This window comes from Paroedura picta, chromosome 12 (assembly GCF_049243985.1).
Source record: "Paroedura picta isolate Pp20150507F chromosome 12, Ppicta_v3.0, whole genome shotgun sequence".
In the NCBI taxonomy this organism is placed as follows: domain Eukaryota; kingdom Metazoa; phylum Chordata; class Lepidosauria; order Squamata; family Gekkonidae; genus Paroedura; species Paroedura picta.
Genome location: NC_135380.1, coordinates 25743751 through 25764933, shown reverse-complemented (window position 1 = coordinate 25764933; position 21183 = coordinate 25743751). Strand labels below are relative to the sequence as shown.

At 52.8% G+C, this 21183-nt stretch overlaps 1 non-coding gene across 1 annotated transcript; it reads right to left on the bottom strand.

The window, feature by feature from the left end:
* Positions 1-19358: 19358 nt before the first annotated feature.
* TRNAA-UGC (transfer RNA alanine (anticodon UGC)) lies at positions 19359-19430 on the bottom strand. The gene has a single exon. It is a non-coding gene; the product is annotated as a tRNA-Ala (tRNA).
* Positions 19431-21183: the final 1753 nt, after the last annotated feature.

The following is a 21183-nucleotide window of genomic DNA, read 5'->3' as shown; positions in this document are numbered from 1 at the left end:
CTTATATGCCGCTTTTCCCTACCCGAAGGAGGCTCAAAGCGGCTTACAGTCGCCTTCACATTCCTCTCCCCACAACAGACACCCTGTGTGGTGGGTGAGGCTGAGAGAGCCCTGATATCACTGCTCGGTTAGAACAATTTTATCAGTGCTGTGGCGAGCCCAAGGTCACCCAGCTGGATGCATGTGGGGGAGCGCAGAATCGAACCCGGCTCGCCAGATTAGAAGTCCGCACTCCTAACCACTACACCAAACTGGCTCTCCTTGAGATATGTGGCTCTGGAGTCATAAAGTACTTTAAGGGGAAGAACTCGCACCTGACACTGAACCCGGAAACAAGCAGGCCACCAGCAGCACTGTTTTGAGATCCGTGTGATAATCCAATAATCTTTCACGTTTTGCAATAATTGAAATTTCTGAGTTGTTTTTAATGGCAGCTCCACTTAAGAACATGTCACTGTAGTCTGATCTTGAATGTACACTTGCACGGAACAAAATTAGGACTGACCAGTCAAGTCTCAAAAAGTGGGGGGTGAGTGTCACTCAGATTGCCAGCTCCACCCCACCTGGATATTTTGGGGGTGGAGCCTGAGGACGGAAGGGTTTGGGGAAGGAAGGGGCTTCAATTGGGTATAATACCATAGAGTCTACCTTCCAAAGTGGTAATTTTCTCCAGGTGAACTGTATTAACTGGAGATCAATTGTAATCCCAGGTGATCTCTAGCTATTACCTGGCAATTGTTATAGTTAAGCAGAAGAGGCAGCTTTCCCACCTTCTGCATGACTACTTGTACAAACCAGATCCCTTCTTCCATCTGTTAAAAGCACTGGAGGGCTCAGCTCCTTCCCTTTGCCTCTGCTCCCTTCTTAAGAAAGAAAGACAGTTTGCCTGAAATATTTTATTTCCCCAGCCTGGAAGCCAGCAATAGTTCATCTGCTGGTACAGACAAAGGACTACGCATAGTTAAACACTTTTAGCAGTTCAAGAAACGACATGCATGGTTTTTATCCTGCCCTGAAAGCAACCATCCAAGCAACCCATATCTCCCCTCTGCCATTAAACATTGCTGGAAAGGATTAAAATATTAATGCTTGTTGACTAGCAGGTGGCGACTATCCCAGTAACGACGCGGACCCAAACTTGGCAACAAATTGGCCGCAGCCGTTTATTAACCAATACCCTCCCACCGGAGGGTTGGCCCGCATGCATGGTAGTGGAGCCCCAACCTTGTCAGCCGGCCGGCTGACCACCCCTACCCGCGGCGTTCCGGCTCCTCACCTCACTCCCAGCCGGGAGGATGGGATGCCTTCCGCCGCGGGATCCCTGGGAAGCGACCATCGAGGACCCCACGGGCGTGCGCCTCCATGGGATCCTCCCTCTCGCTTGGCCCCGGGCCCCTGGCCTCCCAGCCGGGTAGGCCGCGCCCGGTTGTGGCCGGTCTCCTTAATGAGACCCCCTACTCCAGGGAGTCCCGTACGCAAACGGGCTCCCTGCCAACGGGCTCCCTACCTTGCATGTCCCGACGACTGCGACGAAAACGAGAACGAAAAAACTGGGAGGGATGGGAGGGGAACCGTCCGGGTTCGCGGCGATGGGGGAAAGAGGGCGAGCCACGTGAGCGCGGCCTTAAAAGGCCGGTGGCCCCGCCCTTCTCCCCAGGCGCGCCGCGGCGCACCCCGATGACGCGGCCGAGGCCCGCGCCGCTCCCGGGCGCCACCGCCGCGTCAACGGCGGCCGCGCTCAATCGCGGCCGCTATTTGACTAGCAGGTGGCGACTATCCCAGTAACGACGCGGACCCAAACTTGGCAACAAATTGGCCGCAGCCGTTTATTAACCAATACCCTCCCACCGGAGGGTTGGCCCGCATGCATGGTAGTGGAGCCCCAACCTTGTCAGCCGGCCGGCTGACCACCCCTACCCGCGGCGTTCCGGCTCCTCACCTCACTCCCAGCCGGGAGGATGGGATGCCTTCCGCCGCGGGATCCCTGGGAAGCGACCATCGAGGACCCCACGGGCGTCCGCCTCCATGGGATCCTCCCTCTCGCTTGGCCCCGGGCCCCTGGCCTCCCAGCCGGGTAGGCCGCGCCCGGTTGTGGCCGGTCTCCTTAATGAGACCCCCTACTCCAGGGAGTCCCGTACGCAAACGGGCTCCCTGCCAACGGGCTCCCTACCTTGCATGTCCCGCCACTGGACAGGAACCAACGGTCCCTGTTCCCGCCAACCCTCGGAAAAAATAGTCTTCAAAACGTCCCGAACGTCGGCCAGCCAGAGGTCACACCCGCGGTCTGCAAGGTGCACCCCATCCGACCGGAACAAAAGCGGGGAACGGAAAGTTAACTTGGGGTGAGGAACAGTCACACCCCCCAACGAACGCACGGTCTTGCACGCAGCCTTATTAGCCTTCTGCTTGGCCAAGTTCACGCGGTCAGACCGCCGAGCGGACCGCCAAACCAGGCGATCGAGCATCTCGGACCATACCAACGTGGTATGTGGCATCCGCTGTCGCAAGATTACCAAGTCCTCTGTTATGGCCGCACTCAGCTGACGACCGGTCATGGTGGGCAGATCATTTTCTCCTAGATGCATCACCAACACATCCGGAACGCCCCAGCGATGAACTTCGTCAGCCACGACCCGCAGCAGGGACGACCACCGCAATCCCCTCCGACCGGACCAGGTAATCTTGCACACGTCCTCCAGGCCGAGGTGCTCACCCCATTCTGTCGCGACTGCGTGCCTGCCGGCCCAGTATGGAATACTGTGCCCCACCACCGTGACCGCTGCCGCTCCTGATGGAACACCTGGGAAAAAACCAAATCAGACAGCATGTTGAGGGCGAATATACAGCTGATATGCCCGGGAACGCCACCGCCCCTTCTGCTGGATGGCCCCAGCCGGCTCGCCAGCCAAGTACGCCTCCGTGGCGGCGCCAATGCGAAAAGAATGCAACCCATACAAGGAAGGTTGAAGGCCGGCTCCCTGCAAACAGGCCCGGAGAACTGCCACGAACTGGTACCGGGACAGACAGCTCCCGTTCTGATGGACGAATAGTGGTCCTGCAAGGGAGGGCCGCATCGCCATGTACGCGACCATAGCCCGTCGTGGGCAATCGGCCTCCCCACGTAAGGCCGGGAGGTACACGTGAGTCCCTTTTCCCCCTTGGTCACACTTGGACCGACGAATGAGGCACTGGACCCCCGAATCCACCAACTCCACGTCCGAAAACTCCAGACCGGCTGAGAAACGGGCTGAGCGGGACCGTGCCACCAACTCCCCACCCCTAAAGGCTCCGTGGAAAGCCGCAGTGAATGCCGCCCGGAACAAAACCAGTTCGAAGTCCGAGCGAGCCACGGCCGGCAAGTGCCCCAGCAGCTGTCGCAGGACAGCTCTGGTGATAGGGCGCCGAGGATCAGGCCGAGGCACGGACTGCCGCCCCCAGCCCTTCAGGGCCTGCCTGGCCAAAAACGACCGCCCCGGGTCCCAAGCGCCGAGGGCCTTAGAACAGAAGGAAAGTCCGGCCAGAGTGACCCGCAGCGTCCTGCAGGAGAGTCCCTGCTCCCGGAGACGTGCCAGGAACCGGAGCAGCAGGCCCTCCTTCATCGGCCAGGGGGAAGAATGCCCAGCCGAACGAGAGAAGTCCACAAACTGACAGGCTGCACGCCGATACGCCCTCCGAGTGGAGTCGGCCAGTGATGACAGGACCCCGTCCATGATCAGCCGACGCCAAGCTGCCACAGGTCCTCCGGACAACCGACCGATTCCCTTGCTGCTCCGGGAGCGAGACGCCGGAACCTCTCGACCTGAAACCGAGAGAGAGCGTCGGCCAACTCGTTGTTTACCCCCGGGACGTGTCTGGCGCGAAAAGAGACGTTGTACGACAAACAGTCCAATACAAAAACCCGGACCAGGCGCATAACCCGGGCGGATCTGGACGACTGCCTGTTCACAATCTGCACAACGGCCTGATTGTCGCACATGAATTCCACGCGGTGATCAGCGAAACGCGGGCCCCAGATCCGGACCGCTACCACTATGGGGAAGAACTCCAGAAAGGTCAGGTCGCGGTGAACCTCCGCCGCCCAGGCGTCTGGCCACCGCGCGGCGCACCACTCCCCTTCAAAGTAAACCCCGAACCCGCAGCCCCCGGCGGCGTCCGAGTGAACCTGAAGCCGATCCCTGGGAGCGTAAGGCGACTGCCAGATGGCCACGCCGTTAAAACCTCCCAGGAACCGCTCCCACACCCGTAGGTCCGCCTTCATCTCCGTGGAAACCCGAAGATGATGAAAAGGACGAGACAATCCACGAGTGGCAAATGACAGGCGAAAACAGAAAGGCCTGCCTGGCGCGACCACCCTACAGGCAAAGTTCAGGTGCCCGAGCAGCACCTGGACCTCGCGGAGTGCGCACTTCCGCTTTTTCAACAACTCCCGGATGAGTCCCCTGAGGGAGGCCACCTTATCCGCCGGCAACCGAGACGTGCCCGCCACGGTGTCGAGCTCCACCCCCAGGAAAGTAAGCCTGGTTGCGGGACCCTCCGTCTTATCCGCCGCCAATGGCACCCCCAGGTCGGACATCACCCGTTGGAATGACCTCAAACTGGACGAACAGGCGTCCGTGCCCGCCGGGCCCGCCATCAAGAAGTCGTCTAAGTAGTGGGCCAGCTCGGGGACCCCCCCCCCGGACCCTGGCGGCCCACTCGAGGAAGGAGCTAAACGCTTCGAAGGCCGCGCATGCAATGGAGCAACCCATTGGCATGGCCTTGTCTACGTACCATCCGTCGAGGAACCGGAAACCTAGAAGGCAGAAATCCTCGGGATGGACAGGCAGGAGTCGGAAGGCCGACTGCACGTCGCACTTAGCGAGCAATGCCCCTTGGCCACAGCGGCGAACCATAGCCACTGCCTCGTCGAATGGGGTGTACCTCACGGCACACAGCTCCTGCGGGATGAAATCATTGACCGACCCGCCCCTCGGGTACGACAGGTGCTGGATGAGCCGGAATTCCCCGGGCGCCTTCTTGGGCACGACTCCGAGCGGGGAGACCCTCAGGTTGGGCAGCGGCGGACCGCTGAATGGTCCAGCCACCCGTCCGGCAGCCCGTTCCTTGGCCAGTTTCGCCGCCACCACGTCCGGCAGCTCGCGGGCAGATCGCAGGTTGCCGCTCGTAAAAGCCGACCGCTCGCCGGTGAACGGGATCCGGAACCCCTTCGAGAATCCGGCCGCCAAATAAGCCGCTGCAGGCCTGTCCGGGTAACTACCCAGCCAGGACAGCAGCACCGGCAGCCGAACCGGCGTGGGAGCCAGGCCGCGGAGCTGCCCCGCGGCTTCAGCCGGATTTTGGGGCGGCGGAAGGAGCTGCGGGACCCGATCCCCCGTCCTTCTTACCGGAGGATCGGGTCCCTCGAAAGGGCTGGGAAGAGGAAGGCTGCGCACATGCCGACATGGCGTGCCCGCCCCCACAGGTCTCGCAGCGGTGTTCGAACCGGCACCTTCGCCGCTTGCAGCCGCCCCTGTTGTAGTCCCAGCAAACCAGCCCGGACAACTTGCGAACGGGACCGGAGGATCCGCCCTTCCCACGTTCCCGCTTCTGGCGTGCGCTGGGACCCACCTGCATGAACCACGCATCATGCAGCCGAAGATCCCAACGCGTGGAAGCATTGTGGGAGGCCAGCTCCCGGAACTCCCGGTCGTAATCCATGGCGGCCTCCTCGCCGCCCACCTCCCAGGCCTCCAACACGGTGTATAAGTAGCGGGCCAGATGCCAACCCCTCTCCGGGTACCCCCCGCAAATCAGGGCCTGGAATTCGGCGAAACCCTTAAGCCAATTGAGCATGGATCGCTCAACTGGCTGTGACTGCGCCTTGTCCTTGTCGCCCTTTTTCCCCGTGTCGGCCCCCTTTCGGCGCCACTTCGCCAACTCGAAAAAGTCAACGAAATACCCATCGAGGGCCCGCTCCCGCAATTTCACGGGAAGGTGCACCCCCGGGGGGGCCTCACCGTCCCTAAACCGGCCAGGCGGTTCGCGCCTGCGCCGGCTGATGCCCGCCTCGTCAAGCATCCGAACCATGTCGCGCCGCCTGTTCTTCAACCAGAGCGGCATCCCAGGGACGTAGGCCCCCTCTATCCAATACCACCCGTCGTGGATGGTATCGTCGCCTTCCTCCCACGATGATGACTCACCCGTGGGCGAGCTCCGTCGCGATGCACGCCTACGCTTGTGGGCCTTCCGTAGCGTGGTGCGCTTCCGCTTCCCACTTGCCCCAGCTCGCGGCGACGGCGTCCGAGAATCGGAGACGCCCAGCGTGCTGCCCGAAACTGAAGACTCGGCCGGGCCGGAGCTGCGCCGCCGGGCGCCACTAGAGCCGTACAGCGCCTTGGCCTCGGCAAACCCGGCCCTGTATTCGGACGAGCGGTGCTCTACAGAACGACCCTGGCGGGAAGGGGCAGACGAGCTGGAGCGAGGTGACCGGCGGCGCCGCCCTCCGCGGCGACTGGATTCACGCCGCCGGCACCCCCGACTCCCCTCGCGCCCCCCGGAATGTCGCTGATAACGCCGCGGGGAGGACCCGCTGGAACCGTCCGCCGCCCGCCGCCGAGAGCGCTCGGGACGGCGCAGCGGGGATGGGGACCTGTAAGAGTCCCTGGCCCTGTCCCTGGGCCCTCCCAGCTGATGGCGGCCCGCGCCGCTGGATGAGGACTCCGACGGACCGGAGCCCCGCCCCCCCCTGGCATCCCTGCCCCGCGAGGAGGGGGAACTGCTGGTCCGGGGTCGGTCGCCCCCCGATGGGGCACGCCCGGACCCGCGCCTCTCTCGCCGGACAGACCGCCCGGGGGAGCCCCCCCTTCGCGAGGACGCCCTTTTTCTAGAGGCCCCCCCCGCCCCCCGGGCCCGAGCCGCCGGGATGGCCGACGCCCAGGCCCGGCTGGCCCGGAGGGCGCAGGCCCGCTTGCGAGCCCCGCCCCCGGAGGCCTCGGGCGACGGGGAGGAGGCGCGCCGCGAGGAGCGGGGGGCCCGAGCGGGCGATTCGCGCCGCCCCCCAGGCCTCCCACCCCCGCGGGCCTCGCAGCCGCGCCGCCCGCCGGACCCGGACCCCGAAGCACCGGAGACACCAGCGCCGGGCGAGTCCGGAGCCGCGCGGGCCGAGCCACCGCCCCTCGCCGAGCCCTCCTGGGGCGCGGGAGGGAGCCGCGCCGGGCTGCGGCAGCTCCTGCGCGGCCGCACCGCCGAGGATTCGGGGGCCCCGCCCCCCGACCCACGGACCTCCGGGGCCGACGGGCCGGGCCCGTCGCCGCTAGCCGGGACGGGGGCGGGGGGCCCTTCACTGCCGCCTCCCCCACCCCCGGCGCCGCCAGACGCAGCCGCCTCCACGCGGCCCGCCGCGGCCGACTTCTGCCGGCGGGGCATCCTGCCCCCGCCGCGACTGAGCCCCGGCCTCCGCTGGAGCCGCGACGCGGCCGACGTCCGGACCCACTCTCAGCCGCAGATCCCCGGCTGCGGCGCAGGGGGGGGGGGAATCCAAGCGGATCCCGCCTCGAAGGCCGGCGAGCAAGCGCCCGAGCGCCGTGAGCCGCCTGGCCTTCAATCCCCGGAGCACCAGCACGGAGAACCGTCCGGGTTCGCGGCGATGGGGGAAAGAGGGCGAGCCACGTGAGCGCGGCCTTAAAAGGCCGGTGGCCCCGCCCTTCTCCCCAGGCGCGCCGCGGCGCACCCCGATGACGCGGCCGAGGCCCGCGCCGCTCCCGGGCGCCACCGCCGCGTCAACGGCGGCCGCGCTCAATCGCGGCCGCTATTTGTTTCAGCGAAAATTAAGTCAATGCATCAATGCCCAAACAGTGACTTGTAATATGATGTTTTAGTCTTGGAGTGCTGCTCAAGGCAATGTTAACTCAAAGGTTACTCCCAGTGTAAACCAATGTTCAGAAGTCATAAAACAGGCAATCCGTTTCTTAAATCCATTGGTTCAGAAGAACACGGGCAGTGGAAGAGATTTACGCTGTTTATTAGGACCCCAGCATAGTACAGAAGGAAAGCAGAACTGAACCAAAGAAACCCCACCAAAACCCCAACTTATACACAAGCACAAACAAAAGGATCTTCCCACCAGTGCTACCTATAGGTCAGTTTCAGCTTCAACAGACTAGATCCTGTGGTAGAGATCTAGTCGCACATTGGCTAATGGAATTGTAGAGTTCCAATCCTGACTCAGAACTCAAGCTAAGTCATCAGTAGGTCTACAGATGCAACACCGTACCCATGAATCAGCTGATTTAACAGTGATGCTGGCTGAAGCAAAGCAACACCCCCATGGTACTTTTGTACTGACATAGCATCCTGTTTAAATTGGGTTGCTATTTGCAAAGCAGCTACTTTGCTTATTTAGAATCCCAGAGGAAGGCGGGTGTTTCCAGCATTTACCATTAGTTTCCTTAGACATTTTAGTAATAACTTCAGCTGTCTTTATCAATCAAATTTTGTATATGCAGAAAATCAGTAATCTTACTTCTTGTTGTCCTTTCAATTATAACTTCTAATGGCAAAGCTTTCAGACTAATCCTTTCATTATAATTTTCAGTGTGGTTCATATCAGGTCTGTAAATTACTACTGGAATTAGATGTCTATCACTTTAAGGATGTAAATTTCACAGCTCACATTCATGATTTCATTAACTGTAATATTCCGAACATGATTTATTGTATCCTTTGCAAATGTCAGCTTGTGTATATAGGTATCGCTACTTGACCAATAAAAGTGCAAATTATGGACCAAATAAGCAGTTTGGTGCAGAAGGCACCTTTAGTGGAATATTTTGTAACTTGTCAGCAGAACTATATGGACTTAAGATTTTTTTTTTTTGCTTTGAAGACTGTTTCTTATAAAACAAATCAAAAAAATTAATATCTCTACAATTACGTTACATTGTGAAGTGTTCCATATTTTTCATTTGCATTCCTTAATGCCTTGTGGTTTGAACTAATTGATGAATCTGTCTTGCTTTTTATAAAATGTTCCTTTAAGAATGACAAGACTTTTGACTTTGCTGTATTTAAATGATTCTTAACTGTGGGTAACTTGGAGGACATAAGCAAATGGTAGGGTGTGGTCACACCAGCTTGTCCCCAAAATAAGATTCTTTACTTTTTGGGGAATAAGATTCTCTATTTGAATAAGATTCTATTGTAATAATATATTTTCAAGAACAATCTTTAGGACTATAATGTCAAGGTATATAACAACTGTAAAAAATCTTTTTACTTGATTCTAAATATGTGTGCTTTTGTTCTGACTCCTTGTATTGGGTTTACTTTATGTATTTATTATAGATTGTTTCTAATATCAGTCAGGAAAGAAAGTTGACAAATTGCTTAGTGAATGAATAAATGTTCATTTTTTGAGTAAGTATCAGTAATAATGACACTTTATCAGTTGTGGCAATTTATTTGTATAGTTGTGGAACTTATTTATGTTATGTTTTTTCTATACTTTTGCCACTGAAGAAAATACATTCAAAAATGTTTAATAGTGGTCCATGTTCACAAATTGCTTTGTAGAATATTTATTTGATTTTGCAAATGAAGAAAATACATTTGAAAATGCTTAATAACTGGTCTGCACCATGGCAAATTTCATTTTTCAATAAAAGAAGATTCCTTCTATTCATTTTACTCTTGTAACCAGTTTATCAGCGTCTTTGGTTTGTTTGCTTTCTGCAAGTCTGACAAGTCATTCTCTCTGTTGGTCTCTCCTGGAAGTCTCCCAGAATTTCAATGTACCTCCAAACTACCCCAAAGATCACCCCCCCCCAGAGAAAATGGTAGCTGTGGAGTACTTTCCTGTTGAGCTATCTCCTTTCCCCAAATCCCTAGGAATGCCCCAAACCGTGTTCAGAAATGTCTGCACCCTTTGTCAGGAATACTCCTTCCCTGGCCAGGGCATGGGGAACAGACAGATCTGACCCATGGTGCCAGTTTACCAATGCATATGGCCTCTTTCCACTCACCCACCCACAGCAGGGTATATGCCCCATTTTACAGCAAGAAGGCTGCTCATGCTGCTCGAAAAGACACTTGTGGAAATATTCAGTCATGATGGTTCACATCTATTGTTTGAGTTCCTTATCAAATTATTGTGGTACAATGTGAGGCTCATGCAACTCTCCTTAACAACAAGGCAAGAAAGCTTGGCAGGAGATTGATCCTTACTCAAAAACAAAAAAAAGCAGAGGAGGGGGGATAAGTATGTGCAGTGGCCTTGAATACGTCAGCCTATTCTGCAAATGTATAACATTTTATGTCAACACTTTGAAGGGAGGGCTGTGGATCTTCCTGCCCACCAACATCCTGCAGGCAGTCGCAAGACACATAGCAATCTCTGGAAAGGAGCGGTGAAATTGCTTTGCTGTAGGAAAGAACTGATGGATCTGGAGATGCTTAAGAAGGTGGCTGAGGAAGCTGTGAGTGATGGTCCCTTTCAAACATCTGAAAGTTTGTTTGGGGCATATGTGTGGATAAGTGGCAGAACATCTGTTTGGCACACAGAAGGTCCCAGGTACAAACGGCAGCATCTCCAGTCAAAAGGACCAGGCAGTAGGTGATGTGAAAGTCATTTCCCTGAGATCCAGCCAGTCTGAGTAGACAATACCGACCCCATTGGACCAATGGTCGGATAAGGCAACTTCATGTGTGAAGCATGGTTCTTTGCATGACTGAATCGGGAATGATTCCAAACCGGGGCAAAAACTAGAATGCAGGTAAGACGTGGTTATGTTTTTAGCGTCACCCCAATTTCATATGCTTGCAAAGAATCCCTTTTTAATTCCAAACAGATCAACACACTTAGCATTTAATTACCATATCATTATAGCTGGTTCCTACCGCACCATCGTGTGCGTATGAGTGTGGAGGGAGGCGGGGTGGGGGGTGAGCTGGAATCTGTTGTGAGGGATATGATCAGACGCTTCCTCTTGCAAATCAGATTTCATTAAATGTGTTTACAGCAGGCCTGTTGCTTTCCAGGAGAGGAGAAGCCAAGGAGCCAAAAGCTTTTGGAATGACAAGCAGCAAGAGACGCAGAAGGGGAAAAAATCAAGATGGCCGAAAACCCTCATTTCTTCCCAGGGAAACTTCTGTGCTTTCAGTTAATCGATTCCGATTAGGAATTGCAAGCAAACTGGCAAGGGAGGGGTCAGTCATGAACTAGGAAAACATGAAGGTATTTGAGGGATACCTGGGCTATTTTAACTGCTAAGGACTCTGTGTAATAAAAGTGGTCCAGCCCATCAGGGGCCCAAACTTCAGAAATCGCGGTCTGAGTAGTCAAAGCGAGTGGCAGGGGGCTTTGCCAGGAACATTTAGAACTTGCCTGGGATTTGCAAGGCTGTTTGTGCCGTCTTTGGACCATCTCCGGAAGCAGCTGCCTAGAAACTCTCTGGCAGACAGAGACCTCCACAGATGTTTCTCTGCAGGCATCCTCCGATAGCACCTGACTCCCCACCTTAAGCAACCACAGCAAGGACAACAGGTACATCAATGCCACAGGAACACATCTCCGAGACACAGCAGGTTCATTTTAAGTGGGAAGCTGCTGTTCTCCAAGAATACAGACTTCCCCAGCAGTTGCAACAGTTCACCGACGCCTGCGTGGGAAGACCAGGCTAGGCGACTCGCCTGCACTTCCCATCCAGCCGAGGCTTCTAACAGGTGTTGGCAGAGTTCAGATTTGCAAAGAGGATCACAGCACCAGGCTGCTTAAAAGAATAAAACAGTTTTGTTAAGAAGAGCAATAAACTTTGTATAGAAAGAAGAGTTGGTTCTTCTATGCCACTTTTCTCTACCCGAAGGAGGCTCAAAGCGGCTTACAATCGCCATCCCTTTCCCCTCCCCACAACAGACACCCTGTGGGGTGGGTGAGGCTGAGAGAGCCCTGATATCTGCTCGGTCAGAACAGCTTGATCAGTGCTGTGGCGAGCCCAAGGTCACCCAGCTGGCTGCATGTGGGGGAGTGCAGAATCGAACCTGGCTTGCCAGATTAGAAGTCCGCACTCCTAACCACTACACCAAGAGAGACAGTCCTAACTTCTGACTGCTTATTCTGTCTGTTCTGGAAGCAAGCAGGGCAGAAGAGTGCTCCAAGGAGCAGGAAGTCTCCAGCAGAGCCAATTAGGTCACAAAGGAGATTATTTGAAAAATATCAGGAACTTCCTGATCTAGATATGGCAACTACCCCTCTCCTCCGATGCCCCCTGCAGGCCACTCCCTATATTCTGTTCAGTCACGCACACGGCAGATTTTGCGGAGTGGCTCGTGGTGCTTGCCAAGCAGCTGCTCTCGCAACCACCATTCTGTGGGTTCCAAACGCTCCCCTTGGACAGAGCTCTGCTTCTGTACCGGCCTTAGCTTTCAGCAGCAGATAGCGAAGCCAATGACCCAAGAGGCTATTGCCCTATAACTATGTTGTCACTACAGTGACACTTCTTATATGAAAAGGATTTAAAGAGCCACTTACCCTGTTCAAGTGCTGATACCTCCCTGGAGAAGAAAAGCAATGTGGAATGTGGGGCGGGGGGAGAGAGAATCACTTAATGCAGATGTTTTATTTGCCTGGTAGGCTGTCTGTCTCCTTTCGTTCCCTCCCCCATCCCCTTGTGCAGAAGACCTCACTCTTCGCTTCTCAGTCCCGGCAGAGTGGGATGACAAGCAGCCCTGCGATTCCCTCCAAGGCCAAATGGCAACCCGTATATTTTTCTGTCCACTCACATTTTCTTCTGATGGATTGCCAAGGATGGCTTATTTTTGCAGGGTGTTCAGAGCAATGCTTGGCAAGACGGGAGAGCCGTTTCCATTGCCAGGAAGGCTAAAGACCCCAGGCCAGAATGACAGGCTGCTGATGAAATCTTCCGGCTCCAAAGCCTTCCTCCGGCTTCTCCAGCAGCACCAGAGAGAGATGTGCTCCAATAGAACCTTTTTCATAGGGAAAGAGCCGGCTTCATGCTACTTATCCCTGATAAATGGCTGACCCTGCTGTGCTTCGTGGGGAGAGTTTGGAGATGCCTAAGAAGACATTTTGATGGGGAGGCTGCTTCCAGTTTTAGCCCTCCCCCCAAAGGGGAGCAGATGCATCAGGTCTCTAGCACACATGCAAGGTTCACAAGATGCTTACTAGTGGCAAGTGAATTCCTGTTCCTTTCCCTCAATTGCCTACACTTGATCAAGTGAGCCCTGTGAGAAAAATTGGGGAGAGAGGGCATAGCAGATGCTGTTACCTTATTTGTGAGATTACCCAGAAGTGACATTGGAGCATCTGCAGTGCTTTAGGGATTTACCATAATCTCTATGGCTTATACCATAAAGATTGAGGGAATTTCTAGAGCAGGGGTAGTCAAACTGCGGCCCTCCAGATGTCCATGGACTACAATTCCCAGGAGCCCCTGCCAGCTCTGATGACATTGCTATGGGAATGCTTTGGTTAGCAGAGTACTCAAGTTGCATAAAGAGCCTCTTGTGGTGCAGAGTGGTAAGGCAGCAACATGCTGTCTGAAGCTGTCTGCCCATGAGGTTGGGTGTTCGATCCCAGCAGCTGGCTCAAGGTTGACTCAGCCTTCCATCCTTCCAAGGTCGGTAAAATGAGTACCCAGCTTGCTGGGGGGTAAACGGTAATGACTGGGGAAGGCACTGGCAAACCACCCCATATTGAGTCTGCCATGAAAACACTAGAGGGCATCACCCCAAGGGTCAGACATGACTTGGTGCTTGCACAGGGGATACCTTTACCTTTACAAGTTGCATAACACAGCAGAAAACTATCTGCTTGTGTGTGCTAGTAAGAAACAAATCTCCCAGGCTGCTGTCAACCCTGGCACATGTGTATAAGTATATACGCATGGACACAAAGGGTTTGTTCAGGGGTTGTTCCCATGCTTTGGGACTAACATTCAAGCCATGCATAGGTACGGTTCTGCTCCAGTTGTATATATAGCCTATTAGACACAGCTGTTTCGGAGACCATTTGAACTGGGACCTTAATACGGTTGCCAACAAGCCTGGGGGAAATATCCTGTTCCTTTAATAAACATTTAATGTGTGGCTTTTAGTGGCATGGAGGTAAAGGGCACCACCTGGTAAATAATACCCCCTTGAGCTTCTCATAAAGGGACAGGATCGCTTTAAAATATATCACGAGACCCTCCCCCTTTGAGGCATGCAGTTTGTTTGCTAGCAGACTAACCTCACAGAAAGACTACCTGCTTTCCTCAATCAAAAACTGAAGGTCATTCGCTCGGGAAAACCAAAAGCCGCTTAGCAAGAACCACAATTACGCCGCACTCCTATTGCAGGAAGGGCTTTGAAACCAAAGTCAAATTCATAACTGCCTGGGGCTCACTCCTAATCTCCTATCTGGGTTGCCAGTTTAGGGAGAAAGAAAGGCACAGTGGAAACATACCAAGAACTGAATCCCACTGTGTACAGGGAGAAAGAAAATACAAGCTGCACCAGATGGGAGCAAACAGTGCTTTGAACGGCTCCCACCAATTTCTATCAATGTAGGCATCTTCTCCACAGGCTGACCTTACACTGGTTATGTTCCTTTAAAGCAGGGGTAGTCAAACTGCGGCCCTCCAGATGTCCATGGACTACAATTCCCATGAGCCCCTGCCAGCATTCGCTGGCAGGGGCTCCTGGGAATAGTAGTCCATGGACATCTGGAGGGCCGCAGTTTGACTACCCCAGCTTTAAAGCCTCATCTGGATCACGGAAGATGGGAGTTTTCACAGGATCCCTGCTGGCTAAAGGGGAGGAGCTGAGGGCCATAACAGTTCAAGAGCCTTAAAGGAAGTAAGAAAAAAAATGGGTTTGTCCAGTAATGAAGGATTGCACTGACTGTTCCTACAGTGTGCTTGTCACATGACTGAACCCCAAACTTATGACAGACCTTCCTTAGAATTACTTCTAAACTTGGCTTATTATCTTGCGGTCTGCTTTTCCGATAGCCTGACCCTAAGAAAGGAATTTCAGCTCATCACCAGGCAACAGACATCAGTTCCCCAGAGAAAACGGATGCTTTGGAGGGTGGACTCTATGGCATTGTACCCCACTGAGCTCCCTGTCCTCCCCAAGTTTCACCCCCAAAGTCTGAGGAGTTCTCCAACTCAGAGCTGGTAACCCTACCACCCCATCCCCCACCAGTGATCAGGAGGGACCTGTCAATTCTACCTGACCCCTAAGGGAAGGGAGCCTCCGAACACACACACAAAGACCCAGGTTGATTCCCTGTTCCTCCACATACAGTGAGCTGGGTAACCTTGGGCTAGTTACAGTCTTGTTAGAGCTGTTCTCACACAGCAGCTCTGTCAGAGCTCTCTCAGCTCCACATACCTCACAAGGTGCCACTTATGGGGAGAGGAAGGGAAGGGGATTGAAAGCTGCTTTATAGTGGAAAGCAGGGTATAAAAACCAGCTCTTCTTCAAAGAGAGACCAGAACCCATCACATGCTCTCAGTCTAACCACCTTCACTGGTTAGGTGGGGAAGAAACAAAATAAAGAATGTGACATTCTTCTACATTAGTGCTCAAGTGCTGATGGGGGTGGGGGGCTGGGAACCTCCTTCCCATGTGTACCCCCACAAGACAGTGCTGGGAGCATCTTTAAGGCTGGAAGCATTCATGTCAATGTGTGGAAAGCTGCAGAAAACTTCAGAGAGAGACAGCAATTAGTTTGCTGCCTAACTTGGAATCATATGCATATGGGGGGAAAAGACTCCCGCAAGACTAGATCTCTTCCCTCCCTCCTAACACAGCTCAGAGAAGATGCCCGGACAACACAGTCAGAGGAGAGATCAAACAGCATCATTAGATTAGAAGAGACCAGAATAGCTCAAACAGAGAATGCCTCCGGTCTTCAGAAATAATTTTTTTTTAAAAGAACCCCATTCCCGAGTCCAAATTTCTGTCATGCTCCAAAACCTTGCAGCAACATTGAAGTTTAAATGAAGCCAGGGAGCGCGCAGGGAACATGCAATATTTAGTAAGGAGGGATGACGCCAAGAGATAGCAGCATTCCCAGGAACTTTAGGAGAGATCTATATTGCAAAAGTTTGCAGACTCCACACTCCACTTGCAAATTCAGGCAAACTTTGCCCAGAAGGCCAGAGGCCACCAAAATGAAGCCAGAGAAAACTTGTTGCTTTGCACCATCTGACAATTTGGAGATAGTCCCCCCCCCCTACTATTTCTTTTGTATTATGCTGCTGTCTTCTGGTCTTGTTTTCAGCCTCCAGGCCAACCCAGATGAGTTTATGAAGAAATTCCAGGCTATGATAACTGTGGCAGGGGGAAATGCACCACTACAGAAGCTGGGACTGGGTGCAGAATTATCACCCAGGGGGCTTAGCTACATGTTAGGAAATGCCTAACATGCTCAAAATTCCAGACATGGGGAGAGGACAATTAAGATTGGGACCTTAGTGTATAGGGGGAGGGATTGCCCCCCTACCCACACACACACACACACACACACATCCTTTTCCTGACTTGTTTCTTCAACCAGGCAAATAGCAGCAGTCCAGAAAGGCAGGAGGGGGTGTGTATTTGGAAAACTCCTTCTCCCTTTAAGCCACTTTTGATTTCAGTTGGGTCATCTTGCAACAGAGGGACAAGCAAAGAACTCTCCATGCACTTCTGACCAAAAGGACCTGCGGAAACGAATTTTCCAAGCACACATTTTGAAGCATTCCCAGCACATAAGCTGGGAAACATTCAGTCAACCCTCAGTTCTATTTCATAAGAGCTGCCTGGCAGGAGAAGACCAAAGGGTTGTCTAGTTCGTTGTTTTCAGCAACAATCCACCAGAGAAATGCATCCCTTAGCCTCTGGGACTTGGAAATACACTGTCTCTGAAGGTGTCTCATTTTGCTGTCATGGCTCACAGAAGCTAGAGTTGGACACGAGTTTAGCAGGGCTTCCAGGAGGCAAAGGGCAGAATGAGGATCCAACATAGCTTACTGCTTGTGATCAAAAGAAGCAAAAGAATATATAATACGAGACATGCACCTGGGCTTTGATTGCATGACTGATTAAAGCCACAGGGTTCAGATTGTATTGGCCAAGGATTTAGCAAAGAATGTTGATCTGAGTGCTTATGTGTCTTTGGCTAGCCAATGTTCCTACACTGGTGTTGTCAATCTTTAGAGGAAGGGGGGGAGGGGTGGGATGGGATTCCAAACTGACCTTTCTCCCATGGGCTTGCTGCACCTAGTCAGCTGTGTTTCCTTACCGTGCTGTGTGTTCTTACATGGCAAGGGAGCAACAGAAGACTGGTGAAGACTTATAAGCCCATTCTGCATACATAGGATAATGCACTTTCAATGTGCTTTGCCAGCTGGATTTTCCTGTGCAGAACAGGATAATCTACTTCTAAAGTGCATTGAAAGTGCATTATATATTGTGTGTAGAATACGCCCTGGATGGAAAGATGCAATAGCCCAATTAGGACCACAGAATTTTGAAGCAACATGCTTGTTGTCATAACAGGTGATATACTGTATGACCTTCTTTCTTGGTCTGTCTGAGGTGGTCTCTGAGTCTGGCAGCCTCAAGCCACAAAGTTCTTTTGGTGCAATTAAGAGTGGTGGCTTCTAATCTGGAGAACTGGGTTTGATTCTCCCCTCCTCCTCCACATGCAGCCAGCTGGGTGACCTTGGGCCAGTCACAGTTCTTTCAGAGCTCTTACAGCCTCACCTACCTCACAAGTTGTCTGTTGTGGGGAGAGGAAAAGTAGGTGATTGTAAGCCGCTTTGAGATGCTTTTTGGGTACTAAAAAAACAGCTCTTCTTCTTCAAGTCACAGAGTCTCTGACAGGATCAGGCTAACCCACCAGGCAGAGAGTGAACATTCCAAGGCTGGACTAGACAGGACAGCGAGGATCATAAGAAGGCCCGCCTTGCTATGCTTCACTCTGGAGAAGAGTTCTGGTGGTGTCACCAGCTGAACGGGAGCATGGCCTATCTAATGCAGTGGAATCGTTGCATGCATCTCTGGCTGGTTTGGCACAGAGACGTGTTCCCCAGTGTTGTGCATGCAGACTGCATGCTCAAGGATTACAGTACATCAATGAAGGATCCATATCCAGCCAATGAGTGTCTGGTATCAGGACATTCTGATGGACCAATCAGATAGCTCCATTAAGAGCTCTTGGTGGGCCTGTGCAAATGTATGTAAGTTCATGAGTTGCTGTGTTACTTGTTTGATGTTTCTAGTTGGTGTTGAATAAAGAGCTCATTGTTTCTGAAGAAACTGCCCGTGTCGTGCCGAACCCACAAACAGAACGCCGACCCTCCTAAGGGTTCATGGAGGCGGGGACCCTGGTGCCAGCCCATTCATTCATTCCATTGGAGCTTGCATCACAGGAGACATCCACGGTGATCTGAGTCCCAAAGGTCCTTGCCGCACATGCCATTTCATTTATTTCTTAGGCTGTCCAAAGCTTTCGCCCTGGAGCTGGTTTGTTGGCACAGAGCAACAGTGTAAGAGAAAAAAATGGATTTTAGCAGCAAACAGGCTTTCGGGTCTTGCAACAGCACAAGTGACTCCTGACCCCCACCTGCATCCACTGGGAAATGAATAGTTGCTGAGAAAATAGGAGGCCAGGCCCTACGCCTGCAATTTCCCTCTCTGCTAATATCCTTCATTTTTCTCTTGATCCACAAATGAATGCAACCTTTGGAGCATTGGCTGGGCATTTTCAAATGCATTTTGTATAAGAAAAACCTCTCGCTCCAGAGGGTGGGGGGAAGGCGGATGTAGCTCTGCTGTACATGAGTTCATTTTTCAAGAGGTGCTCTCACAAGGCATCTGATGCAGCTGCCCCAGGCCCCATGCTGGAAAGGGGTGCCATGCTGGGGGCCCTAACCATTGTGCAGCCCCTGACTGGAAGCTCCCATTGAGTCGCCACTGAGATCCAGGCAGCATGGAGGGAGGGTGCTCGGCTGCAAGGTGGGTGCCCCCGAACTGCCCTGCAGCTGACCCGTCAGGGTGCCTGACTGAATGTGGGAGCTAGGGGCCCAGAAGCATTGGGACTGCCGTGCCCCGAGGTCATTTCGTCTTCCTCTCCTCTCATTCGGAGGAAGCTGCAAGAAATTATAGCAAATGGTCCAGACTGGTGGCAATTACCTGGCAAATGGAATGCAATTGAGAGGACTCCTTGGTGGGTCTGTTATTGCATATTCAAGTCATCTAGTGAACCTGCCTTATTCTGAGTCTGTACAGGGGTCTACCCAGCTCAGTACCACTTACTTGGATTGACAGCAGCTCCCCAAGGCCTCAGACAGAGTTCGTTCACATTGCCCACTGACGGGCCCTCCATAAATTGGAGATACCGGGAATTGAAACCGGGATCTTCTGCATGCAAAGCAGACGCTCTGCCCCTGAGTCATATCTCCTCCCTGATAAATATGCTTGTATAAAATATGCAGGATGACACCTGGACTCTTTCTCCCAGGAAGTACTAAATATACTTCAACACAATAACCACCAAAGATCTCATTTCTTGTCCCACGTGAGAAACAGCCTCCAAGCCGCACAGTGCATTGTCCTCATTTGCTTCAACACCTTCTGAAAGCAGCTGAAGCGTATGTTATGGCAAGACTCCCACTCTCTGCAGTGAATGTTTTCTCTTCTTAGCAAAATGAAAAATTAAGGGATGATCTAGAGCAGCCCACATGAAGAACGGAGAGAGCAAAGCATGGGTTCCCCCTTCAGGCTGGGGTTGCCAACTGCCTGGAGAAAAACATGCTGTCTGTTTCACAAATGCTTAATGGGATATTATTTACTTCCCTGCCGTGGAAAGCTTCTGCTACCCATTGGCACACATTCAGCCTCTATTAAAGGGTGCTGGTCGTCAGGCATGATGGACTCGCCAATCAAGCTGTAAGAAGCTCGTGGAAGAAAGCAATCGGAACAACAGAAGGTGTCTTAAATATGCCGCATGTGAGTCATAACAGGTAATTCAGAGGTTTCCTCCTGCAGCTCTGATTCTCTGTCCTCCAGGTCCTGAGAGATGCTTTGAAAATTGGTCCTGACCTGGGTAGCTCAGGCTAGCCTGATCTCAGAAGCTAAGCAGGGTCATCTCCGGTTAGTATTTGGATGGAAGCAGGGGCATAAACTGCCGGAGGACAGTGGAGCTCAAGCTCCACCGGATTTCCCAGTAGGGGCAGTGCCCCCCACGGCTGCCAAGTAGCATCATGTAACTGTTCACTTTCATCCTCTTCATCTGGACAGAAGCTACCAATTCCACTTTCTTTCTCTGGGACTTGGAGGTCTTTACTTATCTCACAGGAGCCATCCCTCCACTGTCTTACCCCTTTTTTTGCCCTTGGGATATTTAGTTCTGCCTAAAGCCCCTTCTTTCAACTTATGGATTACAAATGAAATAGTGACTCAACTTGTCAAAATGCACAATGTACCAGAAGTTAACGTGAGTTTGTTCTCCTGGAGCCTACAGATTTCGAGAAGAACTGGAAGACATGGGAATATTTCTGTCCTTAGCTATGGGGGAGGGGGTCAAAGGCCAGTGCCTTAAATGCTGGACATTAAGGTGATTTGGGTATCCTGAGACTTGCAGCTCTAGAAAAAAAGGAATGGAAGATATGGGAAAGGCCTCCTTTTTTTTTTTTGTCTCTGCACGAGTGGGAGGAAAAAATACTCATTCACCAAATATAGAATGTGAGGCGATTCTGATGATCCAGTCATTTCAGGTCAGGGTGCTGAAATGCATTTGGGGATTTGTTTTGTATGCAGGTGCTACAGTTGTTAAATAAGCCTTTCTAAACTTTTTTATCATTGAGAAACCTCAGAAACAGACTTCAGGCTTTGAAAAACCATAGAAGTGGTGCAATCGTGCTAAACGTGGTTGGGAGGCATAACCGTGTATACGCCCATCCAGGGCCCCTCCTCCTCCAGGCCAATTATTGGCCAATGGGGCAGGGGAGAGTCGATATATGACCCAATCTGTTTAACCATTTTTTTAAAAGAATTAAAATTAATTAGCTCCCATCCATTTGGGAAACCCTTTCAGGGCCATCAAGAAACCCCAGGGTTTCACGAAAGCCTGTGTTAAGAGTGTGGGTCAAAGTCAATTGGGGAGACCAGTGCTCAGATTCCCACCTAGCCTTGGGTAGGTCACACTCAGCTTAC